The 14,542-nt window shown below is 41.6% G+C and overlaps 1 protein-coding gene across 1 annotated transcript in view; it reads right to left on the reverse strand.

Annotated features, from left to right (window-relative positions):
• ARHGEF39 (Rho guanine nucleotide exchange factor 39) overlaps positions 1-14,542 on the reverse strand; it is a 1,319,667-nt gene that overhangs the window by 482,779 nt on the left and 822,346 nt on the right. The gene's annotated exons all lie outside the window — the stretch shown is intronic.

A 14,542-nucleotide genomic window follows, 5' to 3' on the forward strand; every position in this document is an offset into this window, starting at 1 on the left:
ATGCGGCAAACAAAATCTGAGGTAACAGGGAGAGGGGGGATTGTGGGTATGAGTTTAGCTCAAGAGTTTGAAGCTGACGCAAGCTTGGAAAATGGCCGGCCTGGTTCCAAGGTCAGAAACAATACCTATGCGTAAGTATGAATGAGGATTAACAAGATCAGATCACATTTTGTCATTCAGAATATCTTTCCACCCTGTCAGAAGTGTAATTTATTGGTCCAACAACTTCAAAAATTAAAGCCCAAGTGGCAAAAAATAAAAACAAAAAAAGTGAGCCTTGAAACTTGCTATAATGCGACTAACTCATTTTTGCAGGGGGGTTTCACCTCCTGCACCCCGCACTCCTGTTGCCCACGTACACTGACAATGAATTCCCTGTACCTTGCCATAAGGGAAATCATAATACTCTGAGGTATCACAATCTTGTACTTAGTATACATTTCCCTGATAATGTTAAGTTTCACTCTTCCAAAGATCCCAGTGATCCTTTTTCCAAATTCAACAGGAACCTAAATATTTCACATTTGACAGTATACTGTTTCTAGGTCTGCATTTGTTAAAATCTGGCAAACTGCAAACATTCATATTACTGCTTGTTGATGGAGCAGATTACAGTAACATTATTTCTTATTCTGTTTATTTGCAAACTAAAAGCAATATTTATCAGTCCCTAAAAATAAATTATTCAACAATTTGAAAGGTTCAAATAAATACCGTGAAAGCAAACAGGAACTCAAATTTAAGATGCAACTTTTCATATAGTGACTGAATAGTGAAACACCTACACAATGTAATAAATTAAATGGAATGCTGTGGTAGGAAGTGTGACTTGGTGATGGTGTGGGAGGCAGCAATATTGGAGGTATGCGACTACAAATTTGAAACTTCTGGCTAAATCCCTACTCTTGCCAAGTGCTCCTTACACAAAACCTCCAGTACACCATACAAAATACTATAAATTCCACATCCAATCTTTCAGCTGAAGGATACACTTCAAAATGACATCTTCATAACTCCAGAAGCACAATATTAATTAAATACACATTTTCTTAAATGAAATCATACAACCTCTCATTGTTCCAAAATATTCTCATTTTTCTCTAGTATCCTTTTTAATTGCCTACAGACCACATCCAGCCCTCCATACTGTACTTCTAATAAGTTTAGTTGCTTTTTCTGATATACTGTTTCCTCTACCAAAACAAGATTTTTCCTTATTTAAACCTATGTTCACTTAAAATATTTCAATCAATAAACTATCTTCATACAATATGTTCATAGATTTGAACTAGGCTAACTGCCTTTGTGGGCTATTTTAAGTGTAGCCAATTACCCTATGTAAGAATCAAAACCTGCACCTTTTGCCTGTAAGGTAAGCACTTGAAACATTATGACAACCTCTCACCATCTTGTATATAAGAGCAGTAAATTGTCACTACTAAGACTAAATTATCAAAATAATTAAACAAAGCAGATGCTTTGCTTCCCTCATATAGAGATTAAATTGTAGTGCTTGTGTCTTTTTTTTCATATTCCATCGATGACTAGAGTAAAATTGAAGGGCCAATTCTTGTTTCTCTCCTGCCCCCAGTTTACCTTCCTGGACTATCCAACCAGTCAAGAAAAAAAATGTATTCACATATCCAAGTGGCCTTGTTTTCTGTTCACTTCTTTATGATCTACATTGTCAACTGCCTTAGTGATAGCATACACACTATGCTATCTGCCCCCTTACAATTTTATTACCACCTTCAAAATTAAAAGTGGTTTGCCATTTTTACACGTCATAGTTTAGATATAGTTTTGTACTTCCTCCCTATAATTCTATTATTAAGTTATAGATTACTATGAAGACTCTTCAATAACTAGGTGTATGCTTCCCCTATTCTGTATTTTTTGTTCTTCACTTAAATCATATATTCCATTTTTAGTTTGTTATAAAAGCTACCTATCATTCTGTCGATGTACATACTTGGGCCTAGCTCCATCATTTTTACATACTTTCTAAAGATCTTTGTTGTCGAGGTATAGTCCAGTTAGTGGACATTCCAAGTAACTAACATCACTTCCAAAATCAGCTCAGATTAGGATGTCTCTCTCTATTAACAGAAGTCTAAACAAATTGTTTGATCCTTAAGTACTGTTGCATTTAGAAAGTATTCATGTCTTTTTAGCTACTGAAACCTGATGTAAATGTAAAGGCAGCACCCCCTCTATTGCTGGGTTTTGTGCTTCAGATCTGATGGCAACTGTGGTGGAATCTCCACATTTGTCAAGGAACAATTACCTCCAGGCAGATCTGTGTGGACCCAAAACACAAACTAATTATCAGCTAGTAGCATGCTATAGAGCAACTTCTTTATCCCTTGATGACCACATAATATTCCTCAATGATCCAAATGATCTCTGTGTTATCAAAAATACATTATTCTGGGAGACTAATCACTCCACAATAAGCTGGGATACCTATAACTCAATTATAGGATATGCCCAAAAATTCCTATAATTGATAAACAAAAATTAGAAGTTATGTACCTACCATAATGTTCCATGTTAGTTGTCTTCTCTCGCCTTCTTTCTTGCTGGATGGGTTCGGAGACGATCCTCGCTTAGCTTGAGAACTCCTTTTACCAGCTCGAGGCAACCCTATATCCCATGATGCAAGGCGGGACTACCTCAGATCTCGTTTGGTAGCTAACCTACCCTGCTAAGGACTAACCTAATATATTTAGGAAACCCAAGTTCATTATAAAAGAGTCCTCTAATGAAGGCTCAGGAGGAAACAACCTGATAGGAACTCTTCAAGATCTGTCCAGGCCAGGGGGAAGGAGGGAGGGAGAAAGAAGGCGAGAAGACAACTAACATGGAACGTTATGGTAGGTACATAACTTCTAAATGTTAAGTTGTCAATCTTCATTCTTGCTGGATGGGACCGCGTCCCTAGCACCTGTATCCCGGGTGGCTCAATAGAACAGACTCTTGAGAACTGTGGAACCAAAACTGGCCCTGACTCTGGAGGCCAAATCTAACTTGTAATGAGAGACAAAGGTATGAGGAGTGGCCCAAGTAGCTGCTGCACAAATGGTATCAATGGGTAGTCTATCCTGAAAGGCTGCAGAAGTGGATAGACTCCTGGTTGAATGTGCTTTCGGTTTAGAAGGTAGTTGCTTGCCTCTGAGTGAGTACACATAAGAAATGATGGAAGACAACCATCTGGATAAGGTCACTTTAGACACTGGGAGACCTTTCCTGTTTTCTGCATAGGAGACAAATAATTGGTCCGATTTCCTGAATTGTTTCGTTCTATGCAAATAGTACCTGAGCTGACGATGGACATCCAAAAAATGAAGCTTTTGTTCAGCTCTGTCAGAATAGTTTGGGAAAAAAACTGGTAGATCTATGGATTGATTAATATTGGTTTGAGACACAACTTTGGGGAGAAAGGACGGGTTCGTTCTTAAGGATACCCTGTCCTTGTGAAAACCAAGTAAGGGGAACGGATGCAGAGAGCTTGAATCTCGGAAACCCTCCTTGCTGAAGTGACAGCCACTAAAAATATAGTTTTCCAGGTCAATAATTTCAATGGACATGAAGCAGACGGTTCGAAGGGTGGTAACATCAAGGATGCCAACATTAAATTTAGATCCCATTGTGGAGGAGGATGTTTTATTGGCGGCTTTAAGAGAAACACTCCTCTCAGAAAGGTCTTGCATAGTCTATGAGACATAATGTTATGATCTTGCAGGCCAACATGATACTTGGAAATAGCAGCCAGTTGAACTTTACTGTAGATGAAGAAGATCCTGACTGAAAAACCTCAGCCAGGAAATCTAAAACAGAATGCACAGGAGCAGTAAAGGATCAATATTTCTGGAATTTGCCCAAATGGAAAACGCCGCCACTTGCTAGCATAAACGGTTCTGGTGGACGACTTTAAAGAAGCCACTAAGATATCTCTGACCGGATCAGAGATCATAGGAAGCCTGGCTAGGAAGGAAGTGGAGCAACCAAGCAGTGAGGTTGAGAGAATGAATGGCCCGGTGCTGTTGACCCGACTGGTGGATCAAGAGATCCGGAACTGGGTCCAGATGCCAGGGCTGCACCAGGAGATGACGATGCAGAGACGGAAACCAAATTTGTCGAGGCCAGTAAGGGGCAATGAGAATCAACTTGGCCCTCAAAACGGTGGCTTTCTGAATGACTTGTGGAATCAAGGGAAAAGGAGGAAAAGGGCCAATCCTGGGTTAGAGAGTCTCTCAGGGGTTGGCCTGGAAGAGGAAAGAGGGTGAAAAAATCGAGGCACTTGTTGTTTTGGGGTGTAGCAAAAAGATCGCAACAAGGTGTGCCCCACTTCAGAAAAATCTGGTCCACTACAGATTGATTGAGAGACCACTCGTGAGGCATGAGAATGGATCTGCTCAGCCTGTCCGCTAAGAGGTTGGACCTGCCGGGGATGTGCATTGCTATCAGAAACCGATGAGAGGAGATTGCCCATTGCCAAAGTCTGAGAGCTTCTCGACACAACGGATAGGACCTGGTCCCGCCCTGCTTGTTGATGTACCAGACCACGGACATGTTGTCCGTTTGTACTGCAATAGTCCCTACAGGAAGAAAGTCGTTGAGGGCTTGCAACGTTAAAAGCACCGCTCTCATCTCCAGGACATTTATGTGCAGATGGTATTCTATGGGTTGCCACGTCCCGTGGACCATCCTGCCCTGATAATGCCCCCCCCACCCGATCAGAGAGGCATCCGTAGTAACTGTGGCAACTGGAGGAGGGGGAACAAAAGGTCGGCCCTGATGAAGAAGAGGGGAAGATATCCACCAGTTCAGATGAGTCCTGCACGATTGTGTGACTAAGATTTCGTGCCTCATCGGAAGACTGTGGAACGACCACTGAGTGAATAACATCCACTGCAGAAGACGCATGTGGAAGCGAGCCAGTGGTAGAAGAACAATGGCCGCAGCCATAAGACCTAGAACCTTTAGTATCAGTCTGGCTTTGACTTTGCTGCTCTGCAATAAAATCCGAACGTATTTTTGGGTGTCCAGAATTGTTTGATCTGTTAGTCTGGCTAACATTTTGACGGTGTTTAATTCTGCGCCTATAAAGGTGATAGATTGGCAAGGCCGCAGAGAAGATTTTTCGAAATTCACTGAAATTCCCAAACTCCTGCATAGCTGCAGAGTGTAGTCTCTGGTCTGAAGAAGCTGACACCTGGTGGTGGCGGAGAGGAGCCAGTCGTCCAAATAAGGAAACACCTGGAATCCTTGACGTCTCAGATGAGCTGTGACCACTGCCATGCATTTGGTAAACACTCTGGGGGCTGAAGTGAGGCCAAAGGGCAGGGCTCTGAATTGGTAATGACTGGTCCCTAGGCGGAGAAACCTTCTGGAGCGCCTGTGAATCTTTATGTGATAGTAGTCCTGAAGGTCTATAGAGCACATCCAGTTGTCCTTGCCCAGAAAGGGCAGAATGGACTGAAGCGTGACCATCCAGAATCTTGCCTTCTTGACAAATCTGTTTAGACTGCTCAGGTCTAATATTGGTCTCCAATCTCTTTGGGGACCAAAAGAATCTTGAGTAGACGCCGGATCCTACTTGGTCTGCCGGAACAGTCTTTTCTAGGAGCTTTGAAACCTCCTGTTCTGCCAAATCCCTTTGACCGGGTGAGATGTCTGGAAGGGATTGTTGAGGTATGGGATACCAAGGGGTTTGTGTAACCCTCGGATATGATCGACTGTACCCACATATCTTGTGAAAGGGAATGCCAGGCTACTGGGTACAGCGAAATCCTTCCCCCGACTGCCTCCAAGGATGGACAGTCGGGCAACACCTCAGGGGTGCTGAAAGGGCTTCTCAGGAAGAGACTCCCTGTTGCCCTGGTTCTGAGCACCCCTGCCTCTAGGGCGGCGTCTATTATTGTTACCCCTCTGCCTCTGGGGGTAAACTGACCACGTGTGTCCGGTGTAGCTCCTTGGGCTTTGTGGAACCACATTTTCCCTCCCTTCTGACCCTTGGGATATGGTCTAGAAGGGGTGGAAAAATGGACTCCAACGGCAGAAAGAGTTTTACCGTCCTGCTCACACCTGGTCAAGGTATCCTTCACCTGAGGTCCGAACAAAGGGGTATTGGTGAAGGAAATTACAAAGCCGCATCCAGGCTTGACGCCTAAGAGCCACTCCTGTGCCTTGCTCCATCGGCCGCATAGGATATGAGCCGCATGGAGGAGTTGGATAAGGAATTCAGGATTGCTAGCTGTGAGGCAATCTTTTCTTGAGCCCCAGCAGTAGAAGGATCCTGGACTACTTCACCTAGTTCCTTGAGAATATCTCTCTGAAGCCTGGTGAAGTGACAAAGGTAGTTCAGCGAACGATAGCAAAGGTCGCTGAAGAAAACATCCGCTTTCCATACCTGTCCATGGTCCTAGAATCCTTGTTAGGAGGATGGACAGGTACTGAAGGATCCGTTCCTTCTTAGTGGCCGCCACCACCATAGCATCCACAGAGACGCCTTGAAAGAAACTGTTTGTCCAGGGGCCGTAATAAACTTGGATGGTCTCCTGGGGACAGGTTCCACAGAATCTGGAGCTGCCCACGCCCGAGCCACTACCTGCATAAGTGGGTCAAAGGCGGAGACACCCAGGAGGTGGAGGTCGGGATCCAAAGCCTCCAGGTATACCGACTCATCCTCGGAGGGGTCAATGGAGGCCACTCTGTTTGAGGAGCTCAAGGATGTCTGAAAAGGAGACATCCTCAGAGGGGGATCAACCCTCCGACTCATCAGTCGGTATCAGATGTAGTAGACTCAGGGAGTCTGTGTGTTTCTCTTCCGAGGGGTTCCCCTGCAGGATCAAGAGAAACCTCGGAAGAGGAAGATATTCCCAATGGGGAAACCTGGGGCGTAGGATCCCTGGGCCTGAGTGCAAGCGGCTGGCAAGAGGTGTCTACAGGCACCAAGAGGGAGGAGCTAGAGGGATGGACCGTTGACCTGGCTCAGGTGCCAGGACACTCCTAATCACCTCAAAGGCTCCCTCCCGGAGACGGAATATTGAAATAGGAATTCCGGCTCCACTGAGAGGAAGGCTCCGAGGTCGATGTCAGTGCCGAAGCCCGAGAGGGAGAGCGGGTCGGACAAGGGTCCGATGCCACTAGCCCCTCGGAGCCGACTAGGAAACTCGGCGACTGGATCCCTCCAAGGAAGGTCTCAAGGAGGACATCAGGATGTATCGGTTCTGGCGCCGACACAGTTGCTGTCCCAACTCTGGTGGGGAGTCGGAGGAGGAAGTTCAAAGTCTGCTGAGACGGGCTATGGAGCATTTGGGCCAGTGCTCAGGACTTTAACAGCCTGCTTACCACCCTCTCTAAATTGTGGTCAGACAGCCTGGAAGATCTCAAAGATCGGCTCCGATGACTCCGCTCCGACAAAAGAGACGAGCCGAGTGGATAGATTCCAAAGACGGGACCGAGATCTCTTCTTGGAGGAAGTCCTATCGGTTCCAGATGGAGGAGCCGACAAGGCAACAGCAGATTGGGTGTCAGAGCCGAACCGACCCTAGCTGAGAAGGAGAAAGATTGGCTTCGGGCCGATCTCGACTCAGAAGGAGTCGGAGCCACCGGGAAGGCTTGGAAGCTGTAGCCTGACCCTTGGATGGCTTGGAAGGCTTACTGGACCCAGGTTTAGTGGGTGAACCTTCCGGCTTTAGCAAGCCACGGAGGATTAACTTGTTCCTCCTTTCCTGCAGGACTCGCTGGCTAAAAGAGTGACACAAAGCACAGGAGTCCTGCAGGTGTAAAGGCCCCAGGTAACACAAGAAGTGTGACCGTCTGTCAGAGACATTTTCTGACAGCACGAGTCACACTTTACCTCTTTAGGCATAGTCTAAGGAGAAAGAGTAATAAAATACTCATACACACACACACACACACACACACACACACACCAAAACAGTTACACAAATTAATCCCACAGACACACCGGTAGGGATTAAAAAGGGAGGCCTAGGCCTAACTGAAAATTTTTAAAACTTTTTATAAAGTAAAAATTTTTTTACTATAAGGGGAATAGGGTGATTGTATGGACACTACACACTAAAAAATAGGAAAAGGGGAAGCTAAACCCTGACTAAAACTGTTTGAAAAACTCAAACTTACCTCAGCTGGCAAAAAAGGAGACCTCTTGATCTGAGGTAGTCCCGCCTTGCATCATGGGATATAGGGTTGCCTCGAGCTGGTAAAAGGAGTTCTCAAGCTAACCCATCCAGCAAGAATGAAGGCGAGATTGACAACTTAACATCTTCCTACTAAAAGGCACAGCAACTCTTGACCTAATTTTAATAAATATAACTCCTGCACTATTCCTCGGACATCTTAAACCTCAGTGAAGTCTGACCACAAACCTGTGATTTTTTTCTATTAAAGTCACAAAAGCTACTTTTATATATTTTTTACATAATTCTTGCTATATTAATAAATACTATACTAACACGCAAGTAGGATGGACTAAGGAAGGCAGTGAGGGTAGGAAAAATCAGGGAAGGAATGTAAAATGGTTATAATTTCCCTGCAAGATGTTAAATTTGTAACACAAAAAAATGAGAGAGAGAGAGAGAGGAATAGGAGAATAAGGGCAGTATGGTTGTGGAGATTGCAGAGTGTTTATGGCTGGCAGTACTGAGGGTTAATGAAAGTGGTGTTAAAACAGTTAATAGGTGAGTACTAGGCTAGCTGCCCTTGTGGGCTATTTTAAACCTAGTCAATTTTCCCTCAAAGATGAGAATCAAACCTTGCACTTTGTGTCTGCAAACCATTTATTATGCTAACCACCAACCGCAACACTACTATTATAATAGTAGACATAGAGAAGGTACTAGTTTGTTTATGGACACACAAAAGTTGTGCTTTTTATACACTGTATTTATGCCTAACAGAAAAATACTGCATTTACTTCAGAAATTAGATTTATTGTCAGACACAAACACTGAAGTGGTATAAGTTGTTTTAATTCTCCTGTAGAGAAGACAGAAAGGGTTACAAAAGTGGAAAGGAAAATGTTATTAGACTGAACTGGCTTGACAAAGACCCACAACTATGCTTAAATGATAGGTGAGGTCTGTGATAATTGATGTTATCTTTTATAGTCTCACACTTCAGAAAATTAAAGAAGAATGCATAATTATTATTTTTTTCTGATCACAGAGTGGTTTACTACATATTTGAGAAACAATGTGCTTAATGATATAGAAAAAGGTAGTTTTCAAACTGAATATTAAGAGGCTGAGAAGAAAAGAGGTTAACACTATAAGCCATGCATTCTATATATTCAAAGGTATTCCAAGGTCATTGAGTCTTAAAGACCATTTACACCCTTGCCAGTACCCTTCCTTTGGTGGCAGTGCATTTCCTCAGGAGGGCCAAACTAGTCAATCCCAGAGTAAATTTGTGGATACCTATCCAGTCAACTAAGTTATGTTTAGAGGAGGACAGTAAGTTGTACTGATTAATAGCCATGAGAAGTGTATTAGAGGTTTGGGAGGTGCTAGGTTATAAACTTGTACCTCAGCTATGCTTTATCTGTTGGTAAAGATTTAGGTCTTCGGTTCTAGTACTGGTGGAGCCATTGAAGTTATGGAGGTCCAGAAAGTACAGGACAACAGGGCATCTAATGGCACAGTATACAAGATGAAATCTACCAAAAGTCTGTAAGTCAGTGAATAAAAGCATAGATCGTCAAGAATAATATGTAGCAATGCAGGAGTTTTCAGTCTACCTCCACAAAACTCATCAAGTCATTTCTAACAGCCTCACTTGATATACTGACTGTCAAGAATGCACAAATACTTTTATCCTCTTCATAAGAAAGAATTTCTGAAATGCAAGTCACTGCACAGTTTCTCATCTTTTCCCTTACACACATCATCAACAGACCTTAAAAAGATACACACACTGGTTCCCAAGCCAGATAACTCAGGGTGAGCACACCTGCCATAGAAACTCTCAGAGTTGACTAGCTGCAGTTTTATAAATTGCATTTCAATCTCTAACTGTAGCAGTCTTTTGGCAGTTCCTCTGGTATTCCTGAATACTATACTATACAAACATCACTGCCCTTAATTTCTCCATCACTTTTCCATATTTCTGTTAGCATTAAACTACCTGCAAAGTGACATTTTCTCCAGTGTGTTTCATGATGTCTGAAGCACACTCTGTTTATCTCAATTTTCTGCACTGCTTTTCAGTTGTCCTATAGATTTAGGATCTTTTTCCTTACATATTCCAACAAATCACTCCTATCTGTTTTAGCCTGTGGCAGCAATGCATTAAATAAATCTAATACAACATTGATAACTCAGATGGTGAAAACTCAACCTCAAAATGTATTTTTTACTAAATTCTTTCAGCAATACCTCTTGCACACTATCTTAATTTTCCTTCACTGATATCCAAAAAGGAAAATGCAGCACCCCCTGCTAAACTGTAAGGATTTTCTCAGTGTCTCAGCCAAATCTCACATTGTGTATATAAACATGTTCCCAGGTCTCACCTGAAAATAGTCCATAAGCCAGGTGAGACTGACTTGGTCAAAAAAGCCCATGAACAAATAAGCAACCACAGTGACAACTAAAAATACAGATATCACTCTGCCGAAAATGAGAATCACTTCCACTTGGAGGGACAGGCCTGAAATGTAGAAGTCTTCCCAAAGACTTCAGTAACGTCTCAATCTCCAGCCAGAAAATCTTGCAAGATAAAAAGGGTCTGTAATTAGAGACTTGAGGTGGAGAGGCTGCCACCTCAATTCTGGGAAAAATCCTTGTCTTACTTAAGAGCTTAACACTATGCCCTTCTCAGCCACTAAGAGTCTTAGTCTTTCTTATCTGAATTTATTGATGAGGCACTGAATCATCAAGAAGGGTGAAAATGCATACACTTTTAATGTGCTGAAGTGGTAGAGTCAGGGGTTCAAAAGGCCACTCAGCAACCTAGGACTTCTCAGGCTACCTCCCTAGATTATCTGTAAGGTATTTCCAGGGGACAGAAAAAGAGAGAGAGAGAGAGAAACTATGTGATGCAGGTCTGTCTAAGTTGTTCATCATATGCTTCTGGGCTTCTTCAAAGGTCATCTCAGGGGAAGACGAGAAAGATAGATTCATTCTTGTGCATCTCACAAACCATAGATTCAGGGTCCTGTAACTCCTCAGAAAAGTCAGAGTGTGAAGGAGTCCCAAAATCGCTCTACCCTCATGTGCAAATTCATACATGATATTCAACAGAAGTGACAGAAAGACATTGGTTCTGGGGACAAGAAACAAACAAGCAATAGCGTGCCGGCCAAAGGCAGCTCACATGAGACTGAGGCCAATGTCGGGACAGGAGCAAGATTTAGACTCAAGGATGAGATCCTGCACCCAACTGGATATCAAAACACATAACTGATGTTTATACCCAGAGACATAGTGAGACATCTTGATGAACCGCAGTCAGTAATCTGCAGGCCTGAATGGGGCTGAGAAGAAAGATGACTTATGAGATGCATCTGTCTTGTGTACTGCCAAGTAAGTGGCCAAGTGTCTCAACAGACCACTCCATGTGATCAGTCTAGTTTACCTCAATTAATCAACAGCTTTAGTGGTGTAAGCAACTCAGATATCCTTGTTCTCTACAGGAGCAGAGGATTGGTGTGGGCTTGAATACTTACTAGTCACGGGTAAGCATTTGGAGTTGCAAAGGAGCATGTTGTGCACCAAACTTAATGTTCAGAGGGCTAGACCTTCACTAGCTTTCCAGGTGCTTGTCCTTGTGGCAATGCTCCTACTTATACCTGGGACTGCATGGGGGACATACTCACCAGCCTCACTGTGGAATGTATACAAGCGTTACTATCTTTCTAGTTACAGGGAAGGGAAAAGTATCTCCTAAATGTGAATTCATGTGATATAACTGAATTTCTCACTGAACTCCTTCACAAGACAATAAATACAGTACTGGTTCATGTCACAGTGATAATTTAATGTTCACATTGACAATTATCATACTTTCATTTTGAAGGGCAAAACAGGGCTCCAGTGGTGACATCAAGAATTGCATTTCAAACTGTGCAAGTGGCAAAATGATCTGCTGGGCTTGATGGATGTAAAAGCTTCTGCAGAAAGTGAGTTACATCATGACATGCATTAGTAAGAACACAAAGACATCTCCAAATGAAAGATCTGACCTTCTGAGTTGTTTACCCTGCTAACAGAGGAGAGGAGAAGATGAACTAAACAAGGGACTACTATGGAAGTTTTTCTGTGTTACAGCCTACATTATACTACATGTGTAGTGATGTCATTAAGTTCTAATGAAAATTATTTCAAATTATTTAGTACTACAGTACAGTATCATGAAAAAGAACCAGCTATGGCAATAGCATATATTTAGCACACCTTCTAATAAATACCTTACCTAAACTATCCCATAATACATGTGTATCAACAAAATAAAGGTTTTTGAATTAATGCACAGTGATCTATAGACAGTAAATCAATTCTGCTTTATTTAATCCAATTTATAAGGGGGGCTGCAATGTATATATGGGCATCTCATTTTAGAGAGAGTATCAGACAGGGCATGGCTCAAGGATTTTACTAACAAATTATTGAAAATCAGATCCCATTTCCATTCTTAAAAAACTGTTTTACTTTTAATAAACTATCACAAGACAAGCAAACTTAAAAGATGTTTGGTCCAAATAATTCATGCCTTTCGGTGTACTACAATATCAGTAGATAACCCATGACAGGAGGAGTCTTAATACTGCTGTAGAACAAGGTTCTCTCAGACAAATGCAGCAACAGGCTGATTAACTCAGCTGGGTGTTGGGTGGGACTAGCATTAGTCTTCAAAAGTGGTTTCATGCTGATGAGTATGCTTTGCTGTTCTTTTGCAACTCTGCTTATTTCACCTTATTCCATTTCTCACCAAATAAGCTACAGGTTATATTTATTGCACATATTACTGTCCCTCTTGTCTAAGGACCAGTAAATGTCAAGGCCCTTCACATACATGGCAGAGTGAAACAAGCTTAGGCAACATACTTGGCCATCAAATTTTGACCTCCAGAAAAGGACCAAATAAACTATTATCAAATTTACAATATCCGAGTGACGCCTCCAGGTGCATCTGCAGCGAACACCTACTGACGTCTCTAGGCGTCAACTATTGTTTATATTTGCATCAATAATTTCAAAACTATGCTATATTCAGTGTTTTAAGACTTCATCTTAAACCTTACACAATAGCAAATTCAGCGGCATTAATATCTGACCTCTGTCTAGTGGGGGTAAATAGATATTAACTTTTGTTTTTATGATATTAATTTATATAGATATAATTTTCACATTTTTCTAAACATCTCAACAACCAAGTAACACAGACAGAATTCCTTAGCATCATATATGAAAGTTCTCAACTAGATGAATAAAATGCTGCTGATAGTATGTGTATAACTTAAGTGGTTACTGAGATATTGTAAGTTGTTTACAAAATATTACAAATGCAATAGTTACTGTGTTTACCGTACTTATAAAATTTGGTTTAAGACCTAGAACTTAAAGAATACTACCACTGTAAAAAGAGTTTGTGCTGAAGAGTTTGGCATTTACACTTCTTTCTTAACTCCTATAGTCCCAGAGATATGAACATTTGTTTGAAATGTGAGGGCATAATTTGATTATGTCAAAAGGCTTAGGCTCCGCCCATTGGAAGTTACAGTGTAAACTTCCTGAGCTCCACTGTAGTGAATGAGTTAAAATCAGATGTATACCACCTTTACTCAGAACTTTAATATGCTCTTTCAGTCACATGATTCTAAACAAAAGTCTCACTAGATTTTCCATGTCCTTCATAACATTCTGTTGATCTGATTAAGGACAGTTTAGTGCTCACACACTACTTGTTTAATGTGAATGTAACTGAAGACACTAGCACAGAATGTGAAAGGTTAAACCACAAAGCATATTCACTTGTGGTGAACAAGTTCCTAATAATGCTTTATTTTAAATGTTTCCTTACAGAAAATACATGCTACGGGTTAGAAGCTTTAGTCCTATGTACATATAAGAATACAAATTTTTCCAGCACTGATGATTTTAACTAATTTTGCAAATTAAGAAAGGTACTCTGCAGTCAGTGTTCATTTAAATGTTACACTTTTGCTGATAAGATGAACACATCAGAGAAACACTTAAAATATATTCATAGCAGGTTGGGAACAACAAGTCAGTATAAATGCTGCAAAATATTCAAACTATTACAAAATCCTGAAAAGCCATCAGGCTATTACTGGAGTACAAAAAATGTAACCCCCCCCTCTCAAAAAAAAAAAAAAAAAAATCAGATATCGTTTCTGATAATGACCACCTGGTTTCCCACAGAAAGCTGCAAAAACTGCATTTCTATTTAAAAGTAGGAAAGTATTACATAAAAAGTAAGTGAAAAAAGAATACTGATAATCCTAGTTAAAATGCACTAAAACTTTGATTTATATATAATTATTTGCTTA

Source organism: Protopterus annectens, chromosome 11.part0 (genome assembly GCF_019279795.1).
Source record: "Protopterus annectens isolate FY-2018-M chromosome 11.part0, PAN1.0, whole genome shotgun sequence".
NCBI lineage: Eukaryota > Metazoa > Chordata > Ceratodontiformes > Protopteridae > Protopterus > Protopterus annectens.